An 18,565-nucleotide genomic window follows, 5' to 3' on the forward strand; every position below is an offset into this window, starting at 1 on the left:
GTTAAATCCTCAATTAAATACCGGTAATGAAAAGTACAGACTAATCTTTCTGAAGCTAACTGACATATTTATTGATATTTACGTTGCCCTTAAAATGGCAGTAAGATATTTCTACAATTTTCAGGTACGTGTAAAAAATACTCAATGGTAAAAGATAAATAGGAACTCTAGTAACCAGAAAATCCGCTCATTAAGCACTAAGAAAATCACTAGTTTGTACACCAGCTATATACAAACTTCAAAATTATTTAACAAGTTTGATTTCATAAGAGGTCAAATTTCGTTCAAATTTGTTCATAACGCTCCCGTGTCTTTTTGTTTTCCCAATTTCTGTAATTAGGGGTTTTTACATCAAATTACACACCGTGGCTGAATATTATGACACCTTAGCTCATCGTTGTTATAATCTGATTTGTGCTGGGAGGTTTTTAGAAACAAATGTTTAGGAACTTGAAATGCGTTATAAAATAAATCGCATACAGATTTTTAATGCGCGTTAAAATGGTTGGTGGTATATTTTAATCGGTGGTTTTTGCAGTAAAATCAGTCCTTAGGTCTTTCCCTGAAACCTTTGAACCAACACATCTATAATACAATATACAATACATGTTTACAGTCATATTTTCATTTTTTTTAATTTATAAGGTGAAGATATTACCTAAAGACTGTATGATGAAAAAAACTGTCGATCAATAGTTATACCTTATGGCTTTACAATGAAACCTAGAATGATACAAAACTTTATGATACTACGAATAAAGATAATACTCTTTGAGCAGCTTTGTTTGATATACGTGGGTTCTCCATTATCATAATTGATTTAACGTTCTGGGGCTGAGCGGGGTAACACATTTAGAGCAGGATGTTTATGACAAGGATTTGCCTTGGGCCACACGGATAGTACGGGGGTTCTATTTTTAATCATAAATAATGAATGCATAAAAATATAATACTCAAACTAAGGTTTAAACAATGTTAACACTACTATGCAGGTGATATGTATGTGATGAAAATATACCTTATAAAAATTAAACTGTGACAATTTGATTTTGTTCTTTAAAAACAAAATCCTTGTATTTTACATAAAATAACAATTTAGATATTTTACAGATATTTTACGGTAGGGTAGATTTGAGTTTATCTAGCACATAAGGTATTTTAATTGCGCTAAATAACACATTTTTTCATGTCAAACCCATGTTTTTTAGGATCGAAAAACCTGAAACCTTTAATATCTTATCTGGATACCATATAGTTTGTAAGATGGAACTTGTCTCTTTGTCCTCCGTCTAAATGGAGGGGACTGGCCCATTTTTTTTTAGGATCGGACCTCTTCCAGGTAGAAGGATGTGACGGTACGTTTTCCTCTTGGAAAACCTACTGTCACTTTGGGTGACGTAGCTCAGGAATGAAACTCAGCACTCGCTTACAAAACCCAACTTTATTAATTACTCAAAACAACCCTCCTATTACAAGGACAAAAAAAACATTATAATTGAATCAAAAGCTTACCACACACACTTATTACTTCAATTATTTTTTTCTAACTTTCAATCAAAACAAACGTTGTTAAAAGTAATTTTATTATAATCGAAACACGATTGAAAATTAGTTAAGTTAATCAAAATACAGTTTACCTAACGTAAATTAGCAAAATGAGTCCGCTAAAAAAATCAACGTATTTAATCCCTTCTCCACAGAAAAAGGCTAAAGTTTGTTAATTCCAAATCCCGGCTTGGTGCCTCGAGGTATCATTTCGATCCTGGGAGCTTTCTTATAAAGTTCATTAGCCTGAATAAAAGAAAAGTAATAACTGGCATTTGGTTAAAATAGGTGTTCTCATCAAGACACGGATAGAATAACTCACTATCATTGTGTGTATTAATAGTTCGATGTTTTTGTAAATCTAACAGTAATCTATTCTTAGGTTTAGGCAATTAAAAATTGGGTCACTTTCCATCATAAACGACATTTCTATCAAAACATTATTGGTAATTGTTCCAAATTTAAGAGGCTATGTGAGAGAATTATTAAAACAGAAGCAAAGACTTATATTTTTTCAAATTGTCCCAGGTCACATAACAATCTTGGTACTTTCTCGTAGAATTTACTTTTCACTAACAGAAATGACCAATTGAGTCAAATGTCTGTTAAATACGGCAAAACTACTAAGGAATGTAACATTAATAAAACTTTCCTAATTTGCTTGATTATATTGAGCCTTGGAAAATCACATTTCTTTTGTTTTTGAGTGTTTTGAGCTAAGCCAATAACTAAACTGTGTCTCAATTGGTAGTTTACGCATTAAATGTTCTGTACACATTTTAGAGGTAAACACGTAAGAGGTTAACTTAACAGCAACGTTAAAACTATTAGATCTGCTAAAACCAGCATTGTAATGTACTACTGTAACGTATGTAGGGCCTACTATAATGTACTAGCGCTACTTAAACCAAACTTTTGAAGGTTTGTATATTGACTATGTTCTTGTTTTAGTGTAAATTATATTTTTTTTTCTGTAAAATACCATTTTTTTATCTTTAAGAAAGAGACTGACGAAATATTTGAATCCCAATGATGTAATGGGCTGAAACTGATACTTGCAGGTCTCTTCAGTTCTTTTGTAATTGGAAATGAAAACGAAGATTATAAAAAAAAGTTCGAACGACTACACAAGATTCTTGTAATAGAACCCCGTCAATCACCAATGAATTTTGATTTATGATATATAGCGTTATTAGGATCATTAAATTCTATAAAATAAAACCAAGCAAGTCTACATCTGGAGGATAACAGTCTATATTTAGTACTAAAAGTATTTTCTCTGGTAAAATCCAATTTATTGTTTTCTCCAAAGACATTCCTAAGGACATAAAGTAGCTTTAATTAGTCAAAGTCGTCCGTGCGTTTACTGTGTACGTGCCGCCGAGATTGCTAACAAAAATCGAAAACTTGGGTTCTTTGTGTTGTTTATGGCCCCATGTTTATGTACCCAATCTAATAGGTTAAATTAACAGTAAATCTAACCAACCAGGGTTTTAGTACCAATAAATATATAGAGGATAAGGTTAGAATGGAATTTAATTTATAAAACACTTATTTGTATATGCTCACAGACATACAATTTGAATTATATCTCAAATAAATCTTGGTTGAATATAATATAGATTTCAATTTGTTTGTTCGGTAAAACTCTTGATTAAGCAAACCGTAATTCATGAGCAGGTGCCTGTAATGGTGTATTAGTTGTTATCTCTAATAGCTAGAGTAAATTTATGACTTTCTTGTTCATTTTTGTTACTTAATGGGACTATGACTGCCTATTTTATATAATGTCAACTATATGCTACACATATCTAGAGAACTATTTGAGGTAAAGCTTAAACTTTTTTTATTTTAAAGATGAAATGTTTATTTAGTTCCTGATGTGAGATAAAACAAATGTATTTACTCTAAGTGACATTTTTGAAGTTTTAAAAAATGTACCATTTTTTCCATAGAAAATTTTTATTTAAATTTGTTTCATAAAAAATTGTTGGTTGAATAAATCTAAATCTTTTAGGTAGGAACTAGTATGTTATGTATAAAATATGTGTTAACACTTAAACACTCTTAGTCTAAAGATAGGTGCGAAAAGTAACATCAAAGTTATGAAATACTAACGTTTGTAGCGAATGATTTAAAGAAGCAGACGAACTGCTAACCCACAAGTAGTTCGTTGAATCAGACCTCCTCTACAGAAATCTTAAATAACACCACCGAAAGGTGAGCTCCGGCCAGACTGTTTGGTGGCAATAAGTCCCATTTTGGAGGCAATTCCAACAGTGTTACCCAATTAAGCAGCACATCTTGCTTCCTCTGACAGATATTAGTGGCTTTCTACACGTGGGGCTGTCAACGCCTAGTTAGGGTGGTGTCTATTAGACGGTTTTTGTTCCACCAAACCCGTTGTGACTACCACACCACTTAGAATAAATCATCAAACTCATTTGGTTTCTTTACAAACCTCAATATATTAGGACTTTTTTAACTTTTTACCTGGTAACGTAGCCATACATTTTTTTCATTTTAGTGAGTAAAAGAAAGTTTTATGTATTTTTATTGCATATACATTTTTTTGCATTATCTCAAAAATAATATATGATAACAATGTTAAAAGGTAGTTTTAACTTTTTTACATTTTAAAATTGGTTAGATGGAGAATGGTTGTAGGTATAAAAAATATTCTCAGTTATTCTTTGTCCAAACTAAGGGTTAAGCGTTATAAAATATCGTCGGAATCTGCATACAATATACAAAGTTTTATATTTATTGCAGCTCTTTGTCAAAACTAATGGTTTTTTTTTTAATTGCGTATCAAATATTTAACACAACCTCCTTTTGAAAAACGGTTAAGGAATTTTGATTCATATGTAGCACAAATATAGCAACTAAAAAGATAAAAAAATTATAGAATTTCAACGCTGTAGCTAACTTCTCTGATGAGTTATGTATGATTTTGTAAAAAACACTCATACTGACAGACAGACGCTAAATGGAACGAGAAAGGACATATGTTTATTACATATAGAAAGGTTACATAGTTGTTAGGTACATATAGACAATTAAAAAACGAACAACTAACAGCTAGAGATCGAATCTGTGCTGAAATTTCCTTTGTCATTGGGCTGCCAGCTAACGGTGTATTTCAACTGGTTGATTTGGATGGTTACTAGACCATAGTTAGGACTGTTTCTTAAATAACTCTAAAATGTCAATGGATTTAAATCGGTAGAACCCTGCAACGTTAAATAGGATTACAATTTTATAGAATTAAGTAAATTCTTCCTACTTTCGATATTTAATGGAATTTAAATAAAACTGATAGAATTACTAAGGAATTCCGGGATATATTTTAGTTTTTTTTTAATATATAAATATCAATAATTTTAATTGGCATCAAATTAAAAATTTCCGTCGAACTGTATGTTTCTGCTAATTATTAATCCGTTAAGTATTCCAAAAAGGGTGTACCTAGTCAAATTAGGAAAATCCCTTTCTGTAAGTTGGAAATTACAAACATTTAGGTTTGCTGCCACAAATACCACAACTGCACTAAGTAGAAACTGTGCGGTGTCTGTTTATAGTCATTACTAAAATAGCTCTGCGTTAACATCAGTGGATGGAGAGGTTTTAACTCTAGAAAGGTTCGATCCGGGAGCTGAATGATTAGTACAATCAACTTCTAGTAATATATGTATATTTAGAGGATAATATCATGCGGTAAAGGATAGAGTTTATCCTGTATTTTCTGAATAAATACAGTCTTACGTATATTCAAAATAAATTTTACTTGAAAATAATACAATTTGCAATTTGTTTGTTCGGTTAAACTGTTGATTAAGCAACCCATAATTCACGAGCAGAGAATTGTGTATTAATTGTTAGCACTAGGAGCTGGAGTGGATTTATGACTTTCTTGTGCATTATTGCTACTAATCCACGAAACCTAAGCTGTTGGTTTTATCGTGAATTTCTAACCACGTTTTTCTAAGTTTTGCATAGCAAAGCGAGTCCTCTAAAAATCTTTTTCTAATGCAGTAATACATTAAAAACCTAATTTTTTAGTATATCATTTCTTCATTTCTCTTTTCCATTGCTATAAAATTTCAAATTGGTATCGATGCAAGTACTTACGCTGTGCAGCATATTTTTTTCCTAAGATATAAAGGCAGAAGTAATCAAATAAATTTATTCATTTCAAACCAAGTTTTGTTAGCATATAGCTATCTTTAAAAAGCTCCGGTGAAATTTAATATTACTTATAATTAATATTTATGATAATTTTAGCTTTTAAGCTCTTTCTATTGAACAACTCCCAGTCACAAGATTTTAACCTTAGACTCATTGGTGAATATATGTATGTATATTAATTTAAACATATTAAAGTGATTTAAACATATGCTTAAACCTGGTGAAAGAAACTAGATTGTTGGGACGTATAATTGAATTAACATTTCCGTTTGTTAACCTAAAAGTTAAAATGGCCCCAATTTAAATTCTGTGTATTATAAACCAATGTAGCTAAGATTTTGAATAAAATTTCAATCACTAGTTTACTTTCTCTATACAATTTGTTAGAAAATGTAACATCAGACAAGTTGTATAGCAAAATGTATGTTACGTGTTCATTAACCACCTATGTTTTTTTCTTATGTTTGAAATCTTTAAACACCAAGCAAACACATAAAATGTACAATATAAACGCACACAAACACATTACAGTTATATGCTTACTTAATTCGGTACTTTCCTGTTAATGGGAACATTCATTATTATCGATCTGATTTCTTTCGGTATATCGATATTTTTGTTTTCCTTTACGGTCCATGCCTTCCGTTTTAATATTTTCAAACACATTTAAATTAAAAATAGACAACTGATCTAGTTTAGGCAAAACATAACCTAACATAACCAACCAAACTTGCTGGGTTTGCTGTATCATTTCAAAATTTCGTTTGATAACAGAAAAGGCATGTGAGTATATGAAACAGGATTTGGAAATTTTACAGCAAGTTTGATTGGTTAGGTAAGGTTAGCTTAGAACATTTTCATTTCAATAAATAATATTTGATAATCTTTTTAAATTGTTTGTTGATACTGAACAATATTTACTTATCGTAGTTGTCAGCTGACATCTTGTTCATTATCGGATCAAAAATAGAATATCGATGTATCGGAAAGAAATCATCGATAATAATGAATGTTCCCTTTAGCAGGAAAGTAACCAAACAAACATTATACATACACACGATTTCGAAACAACCTATACAAACATGCAACTGCGATGTTAGAAGACCATGTCATTAAGGATGAGAACAATGTTTTGTTTTGGGCTAACAAGTCCATAGTAATGGTTAATTAGATTATAAATAATAAAACGGTATGAAGGCCTAAGCCATTTTGGGTAGGGAGAAAGCCAGTAGCTAATAGTTCAAGAATGCTTTAGCAGCTGGGAAGGTTTAGTGTTGAACAGAATGACGGATTAATATGCATTTTGAACGATGCTCCATCCTTAAGCCTCTTATGTGCCAAAGTAGCCACTATTGGAAACTTTAAATTTAAAAACGGCAACGTATTGGAGCAAGGTATTACTGTAAATGGTATTTCATAATGAAAATTAGTAAAATTAGTTTTGTTAGTACTAAATTGTGTGTCAAATTGATTACTGGTAACTTTGTTATAAGTTTGATAAGAATTACATTCTTAAATTCTTGTAGTTGATCAAAAGATCAAACTGTATCTGCAGAACTACACGAATAAAAATAAACTGTATCAACAATCTGACATATACTTCCTCCCATTAGCTTGTCAACAACTTTTATAATGGGTAAGCGATGGGAGGGTACCTATGATATTTAATAGGTATAATCACAAAAGTTGCATTATATTTTGAACCCTAATTTTTACAGGAATAGTTTTCTTTTTTCAAAAATTCTACTTTCTCTAATTTTTTTTATTATTTTTTTGTAAACGGAAAAATAACATAAGTTACAGGAATGGGAGTTCTACTATTTCCTTCAAGATGTTAAGGGCTACAACATACTAAAATTTTATTAAAATCGTTCAGAGTCATTTTTGAGAAAATTCGATTTTTCGTTATTTTATCCGGGTTTTAAGGGGAAATCGCCATTAAAAACAAAATTTCAAACAAATTTAAAAACACCTGGAGAAACCATGGATTAGTACCTACATAACAAATTTAATCAAAATCGGACTACAGGTGTGGTCTGTAGCTCTGTACACATCTACACACACATACACACACACAGACATCACTTCAAAAACCACTTTTTTGGGTTTAGGGGAACCAAAATCGGATATATCCACTCAAAATTCAAACTGAAAATGTTGACAAAATCAATACGTTCTCTATATACTATGTATAGGGGGCCTAAAGTAATAAGAGGTTGAAAAGAAAAAAAAACAGATCTTTATTTAAAAAATTTTACACTTTTCGTATAATACTTAAACAAAAATACACAAACAATGGTTGAAAAGTGATCAAGGGACCTGGGTTAATATGGAGTGCCTCGAGATAAATAAAGTGATCCTAAGCAAAAACCTAGAAACAAGTTTGTCAATATTTACTCTGCATCCACCTCTAATGTCTTTGGTCATTGAGTTATTTACTAACTGTTCTGACTAATTGGTCAGCTGGTGTTTGTCGGTAAACTGCTACACTTGGCGCTGTTCAGTTTCTCCTTAACTCACTTAGTAAATCACTGACGTTTAAAAAATAATTACTGAAAATTCGTATGAAAAGGTTATATAAAATTGAATCTATGACACGAATATTTGAATGTGCTGGTCTTAGCCAAATTGATTAGTAGCAAACCCAGGTACACTAGCAACAGACAGTACTAGCAAGCTACACCACTCTGCCTACTTTTCCTTGAAGATATAACTGATGGAAGAAATGTGTTTTATTTTCCTGATTTTCCAGGAGACATTATCTTTACAGAGAAATGTATTCTTGACAAGTGGAAATGACACTTACAATTTAATAAATTGATCAGCGATTTGCTTTTAGCGAATTTCCCTATAGGGAATTAGCTATTTTACCATGTGATTATGTTTACGATATATCATAATAGATTTTACTAAGTACATTAATTAACAAAGTCCTATTGCCAAAAAACTTACTAACAAGAGTTATCATAAATATACAAAAATCTATTTTCCCAAGAAAGTTCAATTAATTTTTTTTAAACATGCTACGTGATACTTAAAAAAAACACTTTAAATACCCTTTTTGCACTAAAGTTCTTAAAAACTCTATAAACTTGTCATGCTCTTAAACAATTTAAATTCCCAACTAACGATGTCAACGAATATAACTAGAGTGTCAATTTATGCTTCACGCGTGAATTACATAAAGAGATATGAGTTAATAATTACAAAGTTTCAACTCTCCTTGGAGACCAAGTAAGACTGAGTCTTAACCAAACCTAACTCCGCTTACTTTGCCGTAAGCTGCAATCTCTGTGGACCAAACTTTCGACCTCACCCTTCTGAGAGTGATTTTGTCTTATTTATTTTAATAATTCTATTCTATTTGTTTTCATCCGATTTTATTCTTTTCTTTCTTTTATTTGTAAAAAAATACTCTCATAAAACAGAATCAATGCCAAAACAGGAACACATCTGCTGGTGTAAAGATAGACCGATATATATTAAATTCTTTGTGTTTTTGTAACCGATTTTATGTGAGTGTTTATCAACAAAACGTTGCGCAATGGTTATTAAGAAGTTAATAAGTGTGTCCATGTATAGGAATATTTATATGGCTTCAAATTCAAAATATTCAGCTCTCTCGGACAAATCAGGGTAGACTTCCGTATCTGTTGGTACAAACAACGGAATGAAAATATTGATAATTCGATTGTTTCACTCGATATATCGTTTGGTTAGTTAGGTTAGGTTAATGTTACCTAACTAACCAAACGGTATATCGATCGATCTTTTCATTCGGTTGTTTGTGCCAACAGATACGGAAGTCTACCCCAAATCGAGTATGATTATGTTATGAGCAGCATATCTTCTGGTTATATAGTAGAAAACCGTTGTTCCTAGTAAAATAAAAGCTTAAGTTATAAGTGATCGCATAATATGTTCAAATAAAACCCTCTGCAGAACGGGGTGCATTGCCCGACAAACTAATGTAACATATGGCATAGCTATATATAAGGAAAACAAGAAGAAGTATAATGTACTGAATGTAGGACAAGAAAACAGGCAACAAGAACTGTCTATACTCTTTTATGGGACAGGGGTTAAGATATTGTTCTAAGACGTTTATCAAAGAAAGAAATCTTATTTATGGAATTGTGCTTATTTTTTATACTATCAATTTATTTCCACAAAATTGTTATAACAATATAAAATTGTAACAAGAAACAATAAATCAATATTTTAGAATGCATAACAAACGAACGTTTATTTTTACATAAGGTAAAACCCTTTTTAAGCTAGTCGCCATATTGGAAATTGGTGGTAATTTTTTAAATAGTTAAATTCACATTTTTATGCCATAAAACAAGTTGAAGTTCTATTTTAACATGTTATATAAATTTAATAGTTTCTAAGGTACGAATGGTGGTCCAGTTTTAATTTGTTAGTTGTTTGTATAAAAATAAGTTAATATTTTTCATTATCTGTGTACTTTCATCGTGTTGAAAAATAATTATTGGTAGAGCCCCATAGAGTTTAAACCTAGTTCTTTCAATGCTCATGTAACTTTTTACTTTACTCCTCAGTCAGACGAATTGCAAATACATCTTATGTTAAATTAATTAAATCAAAAGAGTTGGGGGAACCCATAATTAATGTGCAATGTTGTTTTCTAAATCACTCAACAAATTTCCTACTAGTAGCAGATTAATTGGGGTCAAACACAAAAATATCTGATTTGATCAAACGGAGTGCAAATTGAATAACAAAGAAAACATCGTGAAAAGTACTCAGTTTATTGTCGTAGATTTCTAATTGTTTTCCATATTGGACAAGTCTGATAAATCTTCCATCTATAGAATTTTATTCCATTTAATTGATAATAATCAGTATTTTTAGTAATAATTTTCCCAAACCACCTATTATAGCCTACTACAAACCAATTAGCGTACTGCTGTCTACAAAGTCTACAGAAAGCGATCAATTAGATGTATACACACTTTGTATTTAGTGATGTGAGTTAAATAATTCCTATCGCAGTGAAATAACCTGCTGGTGAAAACATCTTAATGTTAGTACTGTATGAGGTATTTACTTAAGGTTCCATATTGATTAAAAGGGTAGAACTTTTTAATAATTGGCATAGTGGCGGCAGAAATACTTACTGATTTGTTGCACCCTCTTATGGCTGACTCGATAACATCCGCAATTTGTATAATGATCTGCTAACTATATCATTATTCCTGAATTTCAAGAACCTTCATAATCACTTCAAAGTCAGTTTATCCGTAAAACATCCGGAATTTATGTCATCAGGATTGGCCAACGTTGGAATCAGTTTGTGCTTTAGCAGTTTACTCAATCTTCTTCTATGCAATACTACTTCCGGAGTAGTTCTACTTCCTAATTGCCCAACCCTCGCCTACAGACAGTCTGATGGAGAGATCAATCACCTGCGCCTACCCCCCCCCCCCCCCGCTGTCACCACTCCCCCTAGCACCTGGCGGGAGATATCTGCTTAGTATCTCCTAGAAATAGCACCTTTATATGAAATATGCATTGGAAGACCCGTCGAGTCAATGTCTTGAGGAATAATTCCTACAGATATTTTTGATGCAATGAACTCCAATCAACAAATTGGCCGTACCTATAAAACACATATTTTGTGAAACCTTTGGTAGGAACACTTTTTGTCACACTTCTTGAGTAATAATTTCTAAAAGTACTCGTCTATGGAAATTTCCCGTATGTGATCTATGTTATGTGATGTGTGTATTATGTGTGTGTGTGTGTGTTATGTTGTGGTAGTGCAGTTTTTGTAATTTTTGTTATCATGGAATAAATTATGTTTGATTTGATTGATTTGATTTGAGCTGGAAAGGTTATTCAAGGTACACGGGAGAACTTTCATACTTAAGATAAACCCATATTTTAGCTTGTCCAGAATATTGGTTCTAATCCCTCCAATAACATTGGTTTTAGCTCCAATATTTATACACACTTATCTTATGAATAATCTTTTAGGCAGGGAAAAATCTACTAAAACTCAAACAATAAATATAACTGTCAGTCAAACTTATAGCGTCTAGGACGATTCATTTGGGAGGTTTAAAATACTTCGATTAAAATATAGTTTTTAAACAATAAGGCTGAATAAAAACCCGAAAAACTAGATACAAAATTGCAATAACAATAGAATCTAATGAAAGTGAATCCTACTAACCTATTAAGACCGGTGTTTATTTACAGCTTCAAGACCATTTAACACAAAAAGGTGATGCAAAATATCATGTTTGTCTTAAACTAGTAATTTTGGCTTGCTATCTTAACAATTTAAGTGTTTATATCCAAATTGAAATTTTGCTAGTTCAAACGTAAATATAATCACTTTTTCGCTATATCTCCACTAAAAGAAATTTATTAATGATTGTTAATTATTCAAATTTCCCAGGGGGATTATTTTGTTATTGTTGTAATTGAACTGTGATCAATCAACAATTGATTAATCAACGTCAACATGAATTATATTCCCCATTAAAGAAAGCTTTATTTTTTATTTTATCTGGATTAAAATACAAACGTTGACCAATGAAATAAATTTATAAATACCTTAAGTTGATGTGTTGACGATTCAAGTTTGCACTTTCCGGATTGGACTCATAACAGTAAGTATGAAATATAAAAATATGTAATCAGGGCTCATAATCTACGGTTGGCTGTTATTAAAATAACATAGGTATGTACTTATGATATTTTATTAGTTTACTAATGTAATTTAATTGTTTATAAACACCCACTGCGGTTTCAAATAACAAACACGAGTTGAAGATATGTATGTGTAGAACAAAGTGTGATAATGGGTACTTTAATTTGTTTGTAAAATATACCATAGATAATTGTTGAATGGATATAAAATATGACATGTATGATTAAAAAGATTCAGTGTTTTAAAAAGGGTATATTTTGTATCTATGTAATACACCCGTTTCTTTTAGGTTATTAATACAAGCCAAGATAAAAATAATACATAAATATACTAAATTTTTAATGTAATGACCTAAATATGTAATGTACAGCCTTCTCTATTTTCACCCCACACTGTGAATAACACATGTGATTGGAGTTTCTTTCAATTGTTTTGATTTTCTGTTAATATTTCGTTGCTATTTTGTCACCAGCATGGCAACCCATAAGATGCATGTTAATTATTCAGAATTTTAAATTTATTTTTTGTGTTTATTTTTGTGCCTATTTTAATTTATAAAGGGATTCTGCACTTTTACAGGAAAATATCTTTCCAACAGTATGCATAGATTTTCCCTGCGATGCACACGAGCTGAGAAAAAAGGTTTTTAAGAAACTTGCTTGCCTATTAATATATATTATAAATATAAAATAGAATACACAATTTAACACATTATTTACACAAAATCAATACTTTTTTGATAAAACGAAAACAAAATGCTGCTTTTTAAAACGCAATCAAAATATTTATGATGTATGGGTACGGTAAAAGTGAACAATATAATATAATAAACCTAATCGAGCCGAATCAAAGAACTAATCTATTCCATAACTCAATCACTCACGTGACCTTTAACCTTACCACATGCTGCATGACACAGCAGCTCTCCTTCACAATACGGTTAGTTATGACAGGGAATTGCCCAAGATTAATGGAGAGCGACTCATTGGAGCGGAGTGACTCGTGGGAAGTGTTTACGGGATAATGCCAAACCTCGGTATTTTTATAGAGCCAACGACTATTTATCATTGGTAGTTAGAACAGCTGCAGGGGGTTGGTAGTGAGAGGGGGTGCCGCTTTCAGTCCTATGGCTTTATAAACTGCTGATGTGACAGCTAGTCACTATATGGGCTCCGGTGAAAAATACCCGCTAATTTTTCATAGGGGTTGTTAATTTCTAAAGGGTTGACAGTTGGGAATGGTTTAGGGAAAAGTACAAAAATCTTGTTTGTAAAGGTTTTACGCTATGTACAATCTTTGTGGAAATATCGATTTAAATGTCAATATTTAAATTATTTTTTTTATATATTTATTATGATATATAAAACAAAATAGACCCGAAATAAAATGTTTGTAAGGTTTACAGGAGAAAAGCGAAATTAAACGTTTATTTCAATTTATGTAAAACGAAATACAATTAAAATTGTTGAGGTGAAGACAAAATGTTTTTATGTAACTTATTTTTAGTTTTTTTATGTGGGGGGGGGGGGGTAGAATTTAGTAGGGAATATGTTATTACACTTAGTTTACCAATAATATGATACAAGCAGATACCTAAAATATCAAAATAACCTAAATTACTATTCCAATTACGTAATGTTTGTATGTCTCATATGTAACAGAACGTCAATACATTAGTTTTCACAAATAATTAATAATCATCACAAACATAAACTTAAGTGAGATTTATTCCTAAAATTTCTTCAAATTTGAGATAATGGCAAGTGTCTATCAACCTATTTGGTAAAATTTAAATTTGATTCTTAACAGCTTAGAAACCAAAAGTAAAGTTTGAGGAAATGTTTAACCAACCACTAAAGGATCTTTGATGAAAAGAATAGGAAATATTAGTTACAGCTAATTCAATAAGCCTCACACACATAGATTCATCACAACCTCAAGACAACAAATAACAGAATCTTTTGAGGGAAGATAATTCGGTTTAAAATCACAACACGAGATAAGAAATTAACAGGTGGCTCACAAAAGGCCTCTGTGAGACGTGTAAAGTAGGCAAGTTTGGACTCCTTGCGGTATACTTGAGCTAAGTGTCTCAGGTACCCCCCCCCCCTCCAACCCTCCCCCCACTCTGACAACCACTCATCTCAACCCCTTCAACCACTCAGATGCTCATGTCGTCATCCACATCACTTACCTTGCTGCAGGCTAAACGGTGAAAACTTTGTGAATTTAGTGTAGTCTTAAGAAAACATGTTATTCTTTATGAGTTTTTTTAATAAGAATCTTTTTCAACTATGTTCTAGCCACTAGACTAATTTATGAATTTGGGACCGATCAAGAAAATGAAAATGAGACTGAAAAATTGGAAAAGACTTTAACTAAAAGTATTAAATAGATATAATAAATATAGAGAAATAGAGTATGTGTAACTAGTGGGTGAAGCAGCAAATTTGTAACTAGAGAGAAATGTTTACGCACGAGCTGTAGAACGAGTGTGGAAAGTTTCTCGAGTGCAGCAAAGACAGTTTGTACTCATGTTACACATTATATTTGTCCTTCAGTTACTATAAAGAATATAAATAATTAGTCTTTCAAACACCGTACAACACGTTTTTAGGTAAGGTTAATCCAAACATTGAACGAAATGGGAAACGCTGCACCAGCATCTTAAGGTGTTGCCAGCTTATTTTCAAGCGTACACAGATTACATGCATAATAAAATCACGCTGTTTTGTGTTGTTTTGTTGGGTCACTGGTGAACCATGCCCTCGCGCCTGCACCCAGACTAACGAAAAGGAAGCGTGATCCATGCGCAGGCCCGAGGAGCGGCTCACAAAACTTTACATAAAATGAGAACCATGGATGGAGGCTCAAGAACAACACGCCATTTGAGAGAAACGAGCTGTAATTAACCATTTAAAAAAATAACACAACAATAACATCAACAACAATAATTAACAATAATACATGAATTAAATACTCTCAATTAAACTTTAAAAATTTTGATACCCGTTTACCCTACTAACTTACAATTATTTCATTAATCATTTTCAAATAGGCTAAATTTCAAAAATAAATCTTACTAGCTTTTACCTTTCAAAAAACTTTAAATTAACAAATTACAACATGATATATATAATGACTCTTTTAATAAATTCATTTCATCTGGTAACTATAGAAACTTTAGGGGCCCCAAATTAGAATACAATAGAATATTTAATAAAATTATAAAATTTAAAAAAGATCAACAAGTAGCCTAGGCTAAAGAATTTAAAATTTAAAAAGAAAAACAATTAATAAATCTCTGTGCACAAATTAACAAATAGGTAACGAAATCTCCAAGTCCAGGACGGTGGTTAGCAATAATTAATTAGGCCTAAAACTTGCGGAATTTGCGGTACTAGTTCATGTTTCTGGGCGAGCAGCACCGGAGGGGAAGCAGGCATGACGGAAGAGGGGGGCCAAGATCCAGGGGTGGCCAAGAGTTGTAATTCCCACTCCGCCAAGGCTGATGCAGACTACCGGTACTCCATGTTCCTCCTCACGGGCCCCATCAAGCGCGCTGGGCGCTCTTAATTTACTGCATAGTAGAGAATATCTTCACACAAGTAAGGAAAAGGCAAAAATACAACGCAAACATACTACAAAATTAAGATGAAAGACGATGCAAAATTTATGCCGATGCAGCGCTAACGAAAGTCTCGGAGCCTCTGAATCGTCGGCGGTGGGAGTAATAAGAACAAAACCCACAGCCTTGTTCGGGGTCGTGGAGTGAGAAACACTGAACTAGCCTACTATAAAAAAAAACACTTGAACCATTGATCATGAGTCGTGACATTCGCCCGGTGGAATTAGTCACGGCTCAACCTCCCTCCCCAAAAGAGGACACTCCTCTCCAAAAGGGACAAACAAACAAGCCTCTCCCCTACTTCCTGAAAAGAGATTGACCTGAAAGACAACTCAAGTGTCTGTGGTGGGGAACGCCAAGGGACTTCCAAACTGAGGGGAAAACTCACCCCCAGGGTTTGCTCTGGCCAGAGCTGGCAAATTTTGTGAGGGAAATTCCTTCGCAGAACACAGGGGACAGGAGAAGTGATCAGGTTCTCTGGCCCAGTGCACTTCCCACCCAGACACAAGAGGAAAGAAAATTGCCTACGGAAGAGTTCCGCGGAAGGGCTTGAGATGAGAAATGTGCGCCCTCCGGAAAACTTTTCCAGTCCGCGGATCTCCAAGCTCCGCCGTGACAGGCGTCAAAAACCTCAGGATGCGGTGGGGACCTGACCACCGATGACACAACTTTGCAGCTCTCTTGTCCACAGCCGAACTGGCTGGATGAGCTTTACAAAACACCAAATCCCCCACCTGGAAAGGGTTGTCTACTCTACCACGATTGTGCTTCCTCCGGACCAATTCCCTAGCTCTGATCAAGTTTCTCCTGGCCGCTTGCCAAGTTGCCTTGACATCAGCCGCACCAGGAGGTGGCAGAAGGTCGCCAATTCCCCACACATTCGCTAACGGGTTGTTAGGCGGATAGCCTAGAAACAGCTCGAAAGGGACCGCCTTGTGACTCTCATGGTGAGCAGTATTGAAAGCAAACTGAAGCCAAGGGAGTTCCTGATCCCAGGTGGTCTGCTTGTCAGCATGGAAAGCTATGAGAGCGGAGCGAAGATTGCGATTGAACCTTTCAGCATGAGAAGGCTGTGGATAGTAAGGGGAAGTAGTCACATGGCGGATTCCGTGCCCAAAGCACATTCTTTTGAACAGATGGGAAACAAACTGTGTTCCGTTGTCGGAAACAATGGTGGCGGGTATTCCAAAATGTTGGAAAAGGTGAGTTCGAAGTACCTGCACGGTGAGCTGTGCAGTGGCATTCCTTAAGGGGAAAAGCCAACAAAACTTGGAGAAGGCATCCACACAAACAAGTAGGAACTTATTTCCTGACTTGCTACGCGGGAGAGGCCCTACATAGTCAATGAAAACCTTCTCCAAAGGTCTTTCCGCCACCTCAGATGACAACAAACCAAACTTAGAGTTTTGAGCGGGCTTGCTCAGTGAGCACGTTTGACAAGAACGCACCCTAGCAGCAAGATCCCGATCCATACCCTTCCAGATGAACATTTCCCTAACCTTCGCAATGGTCTTGTGGATACCTAGATGCCCACCCACAGGAGACGAATGAAAATACTCAAAGACCATAGGGATTAGAAGACTAGGCAGCACAACTTTAGGTTTACCTCGCTGCCGAGCGCGACAGCAAAGGGCACCCTGGGACAGAAAATATGGGGGGTGGGCTCCCCCATTTTGAAGCTCACCAATGATCTTTGCCAGCTCAGGATCCTTCAGCTGATGGGGAATGAAATCAGAAAAGGCGAGTGGAAACTCCAAGAGCACGGCACAACCCGGTTGCTCTTGGTCAGAAGGAGGATCGTCGGGTGAATGGTACATCCTAGATAGTGTGTCCGCAATCACATTCTGAGTGCCTCGAACGTGTTGCACTTGGAACTTAAGGGACGATATTTGGACAACCCAACGACCAATTTTCCCAAGCTGGCGTGGATGTGCAAGAAGCCACGAGAGTGCCTGGTTGTCGGTTTCCAATAAAAACTCCTTGTGCTCCAAAAAGCGTCTGAATTTATTGACTCCAAACACGACAGCCAAACACTCGAGTTCATACACCGAAGAGCTTTTCTTTTCGCAGGGACTCAAAGTGCGTGAGGCGTACGCAATTGGCTGCCTAACACCATCCACCTCTTGTGACAACACAGCCGCAATTGCGACGGAGGAAGCATCTGTTTGCAAGACAAAGTTTTGATTGAAATCCGGCATCGCCAAAACAGGGGGCTGCATGATAGCCTCCTTGAGAAGATCAAAAGACGTCTGCTGCGCTTCACCCCAGACAAACTTGGCGCCCTTCTTCCGAAGCTCATTGAGAGGAGCCGCCAATTCAGCAACATTGGGTATGAAGCGTCGGTAAAAACCTACCATGCCGATGAACCTAGCAATACCCTTGACATCTCTGGGAGGAGGAAACTCCCTGATAGCCTGGGTTCTAGCGGGGTCGATGCAGACGCCTCTATGAGAGATAAGATGACCAAGGAACGAAATTTCCGGCTTTGCAAAACTAACCTTGTCAGGATTCACGGTAAG

Source organism: Macrosteles quadrilineatus, unplaced genomic scaffold (genome assembly GCF_028750875.1).
Source record: "Macrosteles quadrilineatus isolate MER2022 unplaced genomic scaffold, UCM_ALF_1.0 Scaffold_5__1_contigs__length_97177068, whole genome shotgun sequence".
NCBI lineage: Eukaryota > Metazoa > Arthropoda > Insecta > Hemiptera > Cicadellidae > Macrosteles > Macrosteles quadrilineatus.